Source organism: Pseudorasbora parva, chromosome 3, assembly GCF_024679245.1.
Source record: "Pseudorasbora parva isolate DD20220531a chromosome 3, ASM2467924v1, whole genome shotgun sequence".
NCBI classification, from domain to species: Eukaryota; Metazoa; Chordata; class Actinopteri; order Cypriniformes; family Gobionidae; genus Pseudorasbora; species Pseudorasbora parva.
In genome coordinates, this window is record NC_090174.1 from 15,292,813 (window position 1) to 15,305,145 (window position 12,333).

Below are 12,333 nucleotides of genomic sequence, written 5' to 3' on the forward strand. Positions count from 1 at the left end.
GCAATGGAGATGATTTTGAAGGGTGCTTTGAACACTTTGTTGTCTGTGTTCCCTTCTGGGGTCATCAAAGCTTGGATTGGACCAATGAATGGTGAGGTGAGTTCAAGGTCATGAAAGTCATGACTCATTAGCCATCCCGGTCTGTAGGCTTTGTTAATCCTGACGTCCCTTGCTGTGCAGTTGTTGAACAGGATGACAGTTCAATGAGTAGTGTGGCTTTTAGACTGAGTCCAAGTTCCACACATTCAGGTGACAGGTGGAAGAAGCCCAGCATGTGGTTTAGTTTTTAGCCACATTGCAGGTTGAGCCGAACAGCACCCCCTTTAGTGTAAGCAGGTACTGCAGTGTCCTGTTCGTTGGTTAGGTTACAGACCTTTGGAATAGTCTGGCCTGACAGGAGGTTCACCGGGTTGACAGGAACCACAGGGGGCTGTGACGTTGGTGGGGCTCACACCACCTCATTCATAAAGTCCACATGAGCCTTGAGGCTAACCAAAGGGGTTTGGTTCTATGTAGACATTATGCAGCGGGTCTGGAAGGACCAGGAAGTAGCATGTGAGGCACCGGTCATTCCAATTTAAAGTTCAAAGCACGAGTGCCCTTGACAGTTTACTATGGTTGACAGGTAGGAGACCAAAGGGCAGCAGGTGAGCTTGCTTGCAGATGGAAGGTCAGGTATTTCTTCCATGAGGGCTTGAAACAGTGCTAGACTGATGGCTGAATTGTCTGACCATAGTGCAAGTATGATGCCTTTAGTTGTTACATCACTCAGCTGGAGGTCAGTCATGACCTTGGGGCAGTGAAAGTCAGAGTCTATGGTGAGTTGAAAAGTGCAGAGTAGCGAACTTGAACTTTGCTCTGGTGCTGAGATAGTGTTCTCGTGGCTGGCTGCAAGATTTCTTGTGACCCCTGTGACCTGACCTTCTGGGTCAGGTGATCTGGTGGCTGGAGAGGCAGAGGTTCTCGCACTTGAGCCCAAATTTTCAGCTGTCTGAAGTCCAGTAAGGGCTCAAAGCAATCTAGCAGATCTTTGCCGACGAAATGCAGGTACGTGTCCATTGGTGAGATGTACACCGGGTGTACCAGACTCATAAGACCAATCGTTAGATGAATGGGAGCTATCTGTTCAAGTTGGATTTCATTTTGGCTGTATGAGTGCACATTTAGCTCACATTTCTGGGCTTTCAGAGTTCGATTTTGTCACTTAGCTTCAATTCATATTCTGTCAAAGAGTTGGGGTGACATCAAAGTGAGATCACCTCCGGTGTCAACCAGGGCTTCCAGTCTCACCTCGTCCTCTAACGTGATGGCTGGATAGAGTTTTCTGGCCACTCCCTTTTCGATCAGGTTTCCCAGGAGTCTTGGTTCTGGGGTTTGTGTGGTGATCGACACGTAGTTAGGGATGGTCTCATGTGGCTCATTAGGAGGCAGACAACCAAAACAGCACTTTCTGGTACCTTGGAGTTTTGGTTACTGGCGTGATGACTTGTGTTGATCAGGAAGTGCAGCTGTCAGCTGTGGTGATTGAGTGACGCTGTCACTTGTTGATGAAGTCTCTGGTTCTGGGGACTGTGGCTGGTGAGCTGTGCTCAGGGCATGTCGCGAGTTGTTCCGCTGCCGACTGTCTGGCTGGATGCTCTGGCTGATGAAGGTCGTCCATTTCTGGGCCATCGGCTTGCATCCCACATGGCTCCACCCTTCGGGTGGTTAGACTGGTGTGGCTTGTCGCAGAATCTTTCAGAGCGCCCGGTCTGGTGCTTAGGACAGGCACCAGCCCGGTTGTTATGCTCTCTGCGGGCTTGGAACGTTCTTGACGTCTCTCTGTTAAAGAGTTGGTCACTGTTGTTGGGCGCCCTCTAGAGCCAGCTCTGAATGGTGGTCAGAGACAGGACAACTTTTTGGTTTCTCACAGTCTTTTCAGAAACAGTCTTTTACTTGCCATAAGCTTTATGGGCTAAGTCCCGTAGCTGTTGGGTCGACATGCTACATGCTGGGGACGGTGGTGACTTGAGCAGTGGGCTTTCACCTCCCTTTTGAGCTTTGAACTCTTGACGGGGAGCCCTAGGCCCACTTGTCAGGGGAAACTGTGGTCTGTGTTTCCCCTTTCTGGTCAGTCGGCAGTCTATAAACATACTTCAATTCTCTCTGAAGATTTTCAAGTTCTTTGTTTAAATAGTCTTTTGTTGAACTAAATCTTGGATCTTGGTACGAGCCGTTTCCAAGTGGTTCTCACAGGCTATGGCCTTGCCGTCCCTTTCTTTCAGTTCAATTGCTGCTCTTGCTAGGAGAGCTTCACCTCATTGGAGTTTTTCCTGAAGTTCCTCTTTGGGATTCTCTCTCCAACTGCTCTCTGTGCGCTGTCTCTACACATGAAGCTCTGCCAGGCCATTTTGGAAGTCTCTCCACTTTCTCCTGAAGCTGTTGGTCTGTTTCATCCGCTCTCTTGCGCCGGTCCTGGGTCTCGAGGAGTAGTTGATCTAGATGACTTTGTGCGTGGGCTTGGTGCCTCCAGGCCACCTCAGCCTGGAGTTTCAACCCTGTTGCTTCTTGCTCCAGATGGATGTTGCTCTGAGTTGTGTCTGGACGAGGAGGTTGTGAGCGAGGCCCCCTACGATCTCGGCCCATTCTTTGAGATTGTTGTTCTGGGTTGGATCGTGGGCCATCAGCTGGTTCAAGTCGTCGTCCAGCTGCTCTTGCCTTAGGTGCTGCAGGTCACTGGTGGCTTTAGGCAGGAACGCAGTCGTCATGGCGATCAACCAGGTCTCAACGTGATCTCAGCGAGCAGTGGGGCTGGATGAATGGGACATACTGGCTTACTGTAGGCAAGAGAAAGACAACACAAAAGAGGCCAATGCAAGTTCGTGTAGGGGTTAGTGGGTTACAGAGATTTATGACTATTCAATTCGTGTGTGTAATTTTGACTAACTGGTGCAGACAGTTAGTTAAATCTAGGCCAGGTGCCTATCGTCTTGGCTGTGAGTGGCCAGGTGGGGCCGATTTGTGCGGTGCAGTGTCGGCACTAAATAACAATTTTGACGGTGTGGTAGCCCTGGGTCATTTACTGACGCTGGCTTGTTTGATCGTCAATCTATTATTCAGCTTTCCTTGATGGCTCTCACAGGTTTTGTCTTGTGGTGAACTGGAAGAAACAAAACAACAGAGAAAACAAATGCAGCCGGACAAAATGACTGAAAAATTAGAATATAGGAAGAGATAGAGAGGGGAAAGGTCTAAGCTACCCCTGCTAGGGTTTATGACAGGGCCAAGTGAGTGGGAGGCACTGTTGAGCTATAAAGCCTAGGGGGATGGTATGGCTTAAGACATGAAGGCTGGGCCAAACACTTAAATGACTGAGAATTTCTATATTCTGAGGCTTGCAAAAAGTCAATGGGCTTTACCGTTTATTATGCTTGGAGTGAATTGGGGTCACCTCAGGTGAGAATCGGTGGTGAGGTCAATCTCACCGGCGGTCCCTGGACACCCGACTGCCGTGTCCTCGGATCCTCGTTCCCCTGGTACCACGGGGCGCCCTCTCAAACAGCGTGTGACTTTTAGCACAACTGGGCAGCACTCAGGTGAGGCGACTCAACGGCCAGACTGCAGGGTCAAAATTGGGTTTCCTCTGAGACCCTTTCGGAGCCCGAACAGCTCAGAGTAATTAACCAAAATTGCCCTTGTGGTCAGCTGGGCTCGTTGACCTCTCCCTGGAGTGCCCGAATTGCTGATGTCGGCTGCGTGCCGCCGCCAATGGTACAAGAACAGAGGTGTCCGAGGTTCACACACAGGCCAGTACCAGTTACGTCGGCCAGGTGACTCCACTCATCGAAGCCCAACCCGAAGATAACCATCACTTCACCACCAAGCGCTAAAGGGAGTACTACCTGTAAGTACACAAATGGTTGAACAAGTGAAACGTAGCGTCAGCTTAAGCTTAAACTTGTTTAAACCAATTTTGAATAATTAGGTAAACTGAGATAGGTAAAAGATTATTTACCAAATAGTTCTAAAAGCACAAAATAATGATGATAATATTGTTAATTATCAGAACATCCTTGAAAAAGGATAGAAAATAGAAATTAAATAGAAATTAATCTATTCAACAATAGAGCCAAAGGAGAAGAGAGGTGGGAGTCAGCCTATACAAGGGCGCCCAGTGGGTGGGCGTGCTACTGATAAGTGGCTATCACAGGCTTAAGTGAAGGCTTAATTTAAATTTAAGTTCAAACTTGTTTAAACTAAAATCTAAATAAGTGCAGAGTACTAGAATGGTACTAATGAGAATAATGTTAGCATGATGAGAGAAATAAAAACAAATAACCAAAAGGAGAAATAGTTCCAAAATAGTGAAGTAGTTAGAATTGAAACAACAGGAGGAAAAGGTAAAAGCTGCCTCAGCCGATAATGTCACAGAGGGACGTTTCCATCAAATAACATCAATGGCTGAAATGAGAACTTAATTTAAATTCAAGTTTAAACTTTGTTTAAACCAGATTTAAATAAGTTTGAGAAGTCAGCAAAACAGGAAGATGAAATAATAATAAACAAATAGAATAACGGGAAAAGAGAGTTCACTTTGACAAACGAGCTAGAGGGAAGGAAAGAAACATCCGCAGGTGCCCACCAGATGGCACAGTGGAGTTCACACCAAGGAGGGGGGTAGGGCGTGTAATGACAGGCTGCCCTCTGGTGTTTAGTCAGAGGTATTACGACACCATTCAAAGGGTGATCTAAATTTGAGTTCGACGAAACACAGATCTGCAGATGATAATTCGTTTTCAAATCTCATTTGTGTCAAATTGTAGCACAAAGAGTGTGTGGGCGGGTTTCTTTTACCGTATGCGCACACGCAAACAAACTAAACAGAACTATCTGTTACAAATTTTTAACTGGATCAAGGTTAAAAATGACTCTCATTTACATATCAATCGGACACTGGCCAGCAGTTTTTTCCCGATTGATTTGTATAAGGTATGTTTTGGTTAGCTATGCCAAAGTTTAACCTTAAAGGAGTGGGATTGCTTAGTTGTAATTGGTACACCGACGCAATTAATCAACTACGATACATGAATGAGGCCTTACAAAGATGAAATGAGGAATTTCGCTCAAATCAATATCTTAACACACTGAAAGAAGATTCATTCGTTCTTACAGGTTTTGATAATATAAAAATGTGCTGTAGAGAAGTTTCCTTCCTTTTCACAGAAACAGTTTTAATATTATAGACTGCAGTTTAATTTTAGCACTTAACAGAAAATAACAGCTGTTAACATACTGAACTGAAATCAGCTTTGGGCTTTTCAGTTGCAGATACGTGAGTTTGCGTTTGCGACTTATCTCACTCTCTGAAGCACGCATACAAGAACAATATTAATAGCACTAATATACACCTAAAACTGACACTGTTGCTCACAAAACCAAGTTTAAAATGTGCCCGCGTTCTCCACCAAATAAATATGTAGTGACTGGGCTACATATATTAATAAATTAAATTATCTCAATAGGGAATTATGGGGATTAATATTTAATCATTTATTATTAATCATAACTGGTTATGATCAAACAATAAATCTTCAAATCACCCAATAGGACATACCTAACCTAGATATTTAAGCAATATAAATTTGGTTAACCACAATGGATTGCAATTAACGAATATATATTAAATCATTACAGAATAACATTTAAAGAATTAATTTAAATTTAATCTGATCCATTCTTTTAACAAACGATCAGTACAATCTCTTATCAACTCTCAAAGCTTTTATTCTTTCTACCAAATCTCTGGGAAGGTTACTCTTCTGGCCACAAAGAGTAAACTTTCCGAGCTATTGGGATATTAGTTAGAAGTATTCAAAGATACTCATTAGAGCTGTAGCTAGATCTGAACATTAAAGTGACTTATGTCTTGAGAGCAGTAACAATGACAATTAAACATGGATACAATAGTTTTAATAATTGATACTACGAATACATATGACTAGATAAAGAATACATTTATATACAGAATAACGACAGCTATCGAAATAGAAAAGGAGAAAGAAGAGAAAGGAAGGGTTCAGAATGGCATTTCACAAACATTACTACAGAGAGCCAGCAAAGAACAATATCACCTTAAACAGGGTTACTAGTCTTAAACGCATCTAAATTTCGATGGAATTTATACTTGCATGGGTTGCTTTCTGTTGAGTATAAAAGAATGCGTGTGAGTCCTCTCAAGAGTGTTCTGTGAGCTGGAGCGCTCTCTCTCAGTTCTTCCAAGTAATCGGGTCTCCGATCAGCGGGAAGTTTGAAGGTAGTTTGAAAGTGAATGATGCCTAAAGGAGAGGAAGGTTTCCTTCGAAGTTATGGAAGTTCCTTGACCGTTGAGATGGTGTTCAGTGCCTGTCCGCCTTTGTCCAAGGACTACGTAGCAGAGCGCGCTGACTTCAAAGGAAACAACCACTCTGACTTCACCTCTTAGCCGGGGCCGAAGCCTCACGGCAAGAGGTGAGCCGGCTTCAGAGGACGGGAGGAAAGGTCCGAGGACGAGTAGAGAAGAGCCAAAGAAATGTTTCCATTTGTCTTTTAAGACAATTAATCCACACCCCTTCTGGGTTAGTTTACCCAATCCAGAGGGTGAATTCTGAGCGGGAAAAATTATCTTTGTCTCGTAAACAGAGAGAAAAATTTCTCTCTGTTTACAACCTACTTTGCATTTTTTATCAGGTGTCGTAAAGGGTGTCGATTTTATACAGTTTTACTCCCAAGTTTGCTAAATGTATTAATGATACATTTCATAATCCTATTCTGTGCATCGTTGATTAAGACAAAGAGAGAGGAATATTTAGATATCAAACACGTTATGGCTGGGAGATAATAAAGCAGAGATACATTCTTACACAGGAATACAAGCATTTAAAATTAACTTACATTGTTTATACATCATGACTATGTTGGTATGACATAGGGAGCATACATACACACAATGATACCTCATATACAGTCTGGAATAATGTTTTAATTAAAGCTTCATAAGGAAAGTCAGTGTGTGTATTGGGAAGAGTCTTGGGCGTCTCTCTGTCTGAGAGAATGTGAGGGGGGAACAGGGTTCAAGTCATGTGACCAGATAACAATCTGATTGAAGTTGTCACAGTTTTCCAAAGATGCTGCCTGTCTCATTTTGACTGGGTCATAAACTGTCGAAGGTGTCAACTTCTCCAGACTCGTTGGCATCGGGCCCCTAATTTATATGTGGCTAAAAGCTATCCACCCTAAACATCAGAATTGACTCATCTTTGATCCTGATGAGAGAGACTCCAGACGCTACAGTCCTAGCCCCTCTGGAATTTGAAGCCAATGACTGCAAAGGATTTCAAACTGTTGTCATAATTGTACTTGACAAGTAACAGGTGATTTGATTGGTTTATGGTTGCTATGGTTGGCGGGGCATGATTCAAATCAAGACTACACCAGAAAGCTGCATGGTAAGTAGCCTGGCATACCAAATCTAACTAAACTACAATAAGGATTATAACTCTATAATAAAAATAAATAAAAACATGCACATAAAAAACTATGTACATTATCTGCCTTGATTGCATTTATCAGATATAATGCTGTTAGTTTGCTATATTAACATATTTTTTGGAAAAGTGATGTTTTTCTTGGTGGCCCAATTTACCTTAACCCACTGAGGTAAAATGGGCCACATGGTTTCAGCTAAAATGGGCTATCCTCTCTCACTCACAAACACACATACACGTGTGTGTGTGTGTGTGTGTGTGTGTGTGTGTGTGTGTGTGTGTGTGTGTGTGTGTGTGTGTGTGTGTGTGTGTGTGTGTGTGTGTGTGTGTGTGTGTTTTTCTAGCCTGGTGGGGACTTCAACCTGAATGCACACAGACTCATGGGGACTCGTGTCACCGTGGGGACCTAAATTAAGGTTCCCATGGGTACAAAAGCTTATAAATCATACATAATTAAAATACAAGTAAAAGTACAGAGGTATTTGTTTTCAAAAGCACTTAAGTATCAAAGTAAATTTCCTTTTTTATGCCAGTGCATTATTTTATTATTGTTGTATAAATGCACACTATACCATCATGGTTTAAGTCATTCAGTGATGCTCCATCTGACGTACTAGCATATGACTAACTTAAACTCATTTAAATACTTGTATATGAGTTACAAAGCTCTTTACAAAGCTGCTGTCACTTTAAGACCGAATGCACTGATCCAATACACTGATACACATCTGATATTCTCCCAACTTTACTCTTCTTTTTCTCCCAGAGAAAAAAAAAATGTTTATATTTTTAATATTTTATAAGACGTGCACCAAGTGTATGCCAACTAAACTAGTCTTGATTTTTTTTAAACTGAAACATACTTTCAAAGAATGGCTATGGTTGCACACACTTGTGCCTAAGAACCTTCTTCTTCCGTTTTGCTATGAACTGATCAGTGTTCAAAAACAGTTGGGAAAATGTTTATGACCCTATAAGAGTGATGCCCGACAGACTGTCTGAAACAACAACAACAAAAAACCTTTTAAAGAAGGAAAAAACCATCCTCCGACTTGCAGAGTTGCTACAGAAACGACTTTCGACCTAGATAGAAATGTAGTGGAGTAAAAAGTACGATATTCGTCTTTCAAATGTAGTGAAGTAAAAGTCAAATGTTTCCAGAAAAAATAATACTCCAGTAAAGTACAGATACTCAAAAAGTGTACTTAAGTACAGTACTCAAGTAAATGTACTTAGTTACTTTCCACCTCTGAAAATAAGCTAGTGATTTGATTAAAGAGGCAGGGTCTCAAGCTCCCCTGTGCATACCAATGTTGTTATAAAGCTATATTTAAATCATTTTGAGACTACTCATTTTGGTTACTTAAAATTGACTTCATTCCATTCCATTCCATTCCATTCCAAATGTACTTCATTCCAAACAAATTATGTTTGTTTAACTTAATTGATTCATGTGGAGCTGATGTACATGATTAAATCATGTAAATACATCACACGTTTTTTCAGTGCAAAGACAGATGAAAAATAAACTATGGTATAGTACCTTCGAAAAGACTATCTTCCAAAGATTGTTTAATTTCGGCACAATTTATTGCTTTTGATATGGCAACTAAATACTAAAAAAAGTTTCCTCATCCTAGCATGAGTGGAATTTTTTACACCATGTGAACTAACCCCAAGTTGTGCCTTGCTCTCCCATACATTAAGCATACCTAAAAGGCCTTTTTTAGATCCCAAAACTACTGTCACCACTATGTTTATGACCCTATAAGAGTGATGCCCGACAGACTGTCTGAAACAACAACAACAAAAAACCTTTTAAAGAAGGAAAAAACCATCCTCCGACTTGCAGAGTTGCTACAGAAACGACTTTCGACCTAGATAGAAATGTAGTGGAGTAAAAAGTACGATATTCATCTTTCAAATGTAGTGAAGTAAAAGTCAAATGTTTCCAGAAAAAATAATACTCCAGTAAAGTACAGATACTCAAAAAGTGTACTTAAGTACAGTACTCAAGTAAATGTACTTAGTTACTTTCCACCTCTGAAAATAAGCTAGTGATTTGATTAAAGAGGCAGGGTCTCAAGCTCCCCTGTGCATACCAATGTTGTTATAAAGCTATATTTAAATCATTTTGAGACTACTCATTTTGGTTACTTAAAATTGACTTCATTCCATTCCATTCCATTCCATTCCATTCCAAATGTACTTCATTCCAAACAAATTATGTTTGTTTAACTTAATTGATTCATGTGGAGCTGATGTACATGATTAAATCATGTAAATACATCACACGTTTTTTCAGTGCAAAGACAGATGAAAAATAAACTATGGTATAGTACCTTCGAAAAGACTATCTTCCAAAGATTGTTTAATTTCGGCACAATTTATTGCTTTTGATATGGCAACTAAATACTAAAAAAAGTTTCCTCATCCTAGCATGAGTGGAATTTTTTACACCATGTGAACTAACCCCAAGTTGTGCCTTGCTCTCCCATACATTAACCATACCTAAAAGGCCTTTTTTAGATCCCAAAACTACTGTCACCACTATATATACACTGTCACCACATATCTGGTAAATAATTACATTTTAAGTTGGTCTTTATTATTATTATTATTATTATTATTATTATTATTATTATTATTATTATTATTATTATTATTATTATTATTATGGATTGTTTAATTATAAAGATTACCGAGACCATTTGGTAATATATATATGACCTGATCAAAATATAAGTAGAAAAGGGTGTGCCTATATTTGGCTGGAAGGTTGTTGAACTGTTGAATACACAGGTAGATCCAGTCAGTTTCATCAGAATCAAAAAGAGCTTTGTCAAGTGTGCTTGCACACACATTCACACAAGGGATTTATTCATGATACTAAAGCTTCCAGTGCACATATACAAATATATAATATCACAAAGACACCGTTAGGTTTAGTCACAATAAACATTTATGAATTGTGGACATCTTGACATTATTATAAATAATGATGTAAATAGATGATCTAGCGCCCAATCTGAATTACCATCCAGACGGCAACAGTTCAAACAAGTGGATGCCAGTGAGAGTGGAGTTTGTCATGATGTTACCTGGATGTCCTGGAGGGTGGGCAGGGGAGCCAAAGATCCTCTCAGCAGTCTGGACTGTCCTTTGGAGTCCCCTGATGCATGCTAGCTAAACCAAACGAGTATAGAAGAGCTAATAGGCTCGTTGACTGCATAGTCGACTCCCATGGCAGGTTGAACTTCTTCTGGATTTTTTTTTTCAGAATTGTGATTGTCTCACTTCAAGACCTGAGAGATGGTGGTGACCAGGAACCTAAATGGCTCCACTGCTTCCACATTGTTGCTCATGATAGTGAGTGGAGGGAGTGCAGGGTTTCTCTTGAAGTCTATCATCTCCTCTGTTTTGCACGTGTTCAGCTCCAGGTTATGACTGCACCAGACAGCCCGTTGTTCGACCTCCTGTCTGTATGCAGACTCATCACTGTTGTGTATGAGGCCAATGACTGGTGTTGTCTGAAAAATGTAGGAGCTTAACAGATGGGTCTTTTGAATTTGAGTAGAGGGAGAAAATCAGTGGGGAGAGATGTGAGTTTCCTCTGTCTCAAGCTGCTGCCTATCTGTCAGTTAAACGCTGTTCAGAATGAATGCACCTCCTTTAACTCACACACACTAAAACAAGTGTATTTTTTAACTGACAACTAGTGCATAACATTTTTCTAAAACATAGGCAAAAATGCATCAAATAGATCAGGCTTTACAGTAAAAATGTTGTATGCAATATATATATTGTATGCAAATGTGTGTGTTTGCACTGAAAATATAGTCAATTAAATGTCCCTCATGTTATGAATCCTTGCAATAGAAACAATCTTCCAGTAGGGGGCGTCATTTTGCTGTTTTTGCAGTCTTCTGTAATAGGGAGAAAAATTGTGATGTTGGCAGTTACGCAACTCTTACATCCAATTGAGAGATAAAGGCGACAGTCATTATAATGTACGTATAAATAGAAATAAATCTTTTTCAGATTATAGTGTCTCAGTGGAGCCAGAGGATTACTGTTTTCAAATCCAAATGTTAATACACAGGACATGACAGATAGGATTTAATGACTTCCTGTATAGTCTGGACCACCAATTGGTTTAATGGATTTGTATTGATATATGCATTATATAATTATAATATTAAGACAATCCACGTTTATCCTTTATAGGATATCTTCACATATCTTATTTATACAATTGCTAATTTTCCTAAATGCATATACTTTTTCATATCTATTACTGGTTTGCAAAAGATTTACTAGGATGAATGTGCCCCATTCCAGATTGTTAAATATACTGGATAGTCATTGCAAAAGTAAAGCCTGAACATGTCAGGCACTAAGTCAAGTCACTAAGAAAGGAAGCTGAAAAAAGGGAACTGTGAAAATGATGCACTGATGATCATCTGCATTATGACATTTGACTCATACATGGCAGGGTTTCAGCAAAAGTGATGATTTTGAAGAAAAAAAAAAAAAAAAAAAAAACCTTTTGTGTGACTAAAACCTCATGAGGAAAAGAAAAAAAACTTACAACATTATTTAAACCAAATGAAGGGACATCCATCGTTAAAATTGTTGTAGCTAAAAAAAGTCTTGTTAAAATTTAACAAAATGATCAAATCATTCAGAAAGCAATGTACATATTCCGAAGATTATTCAGTAATATTTAGCAAATTAACTGTAACATTTTGATGGAATCTGTAACCACATAATAAAAATTCCCAAAGGCAAAAGGTTTTGTGGTCTAGTAAATTTGGAACTTTGAATTTGA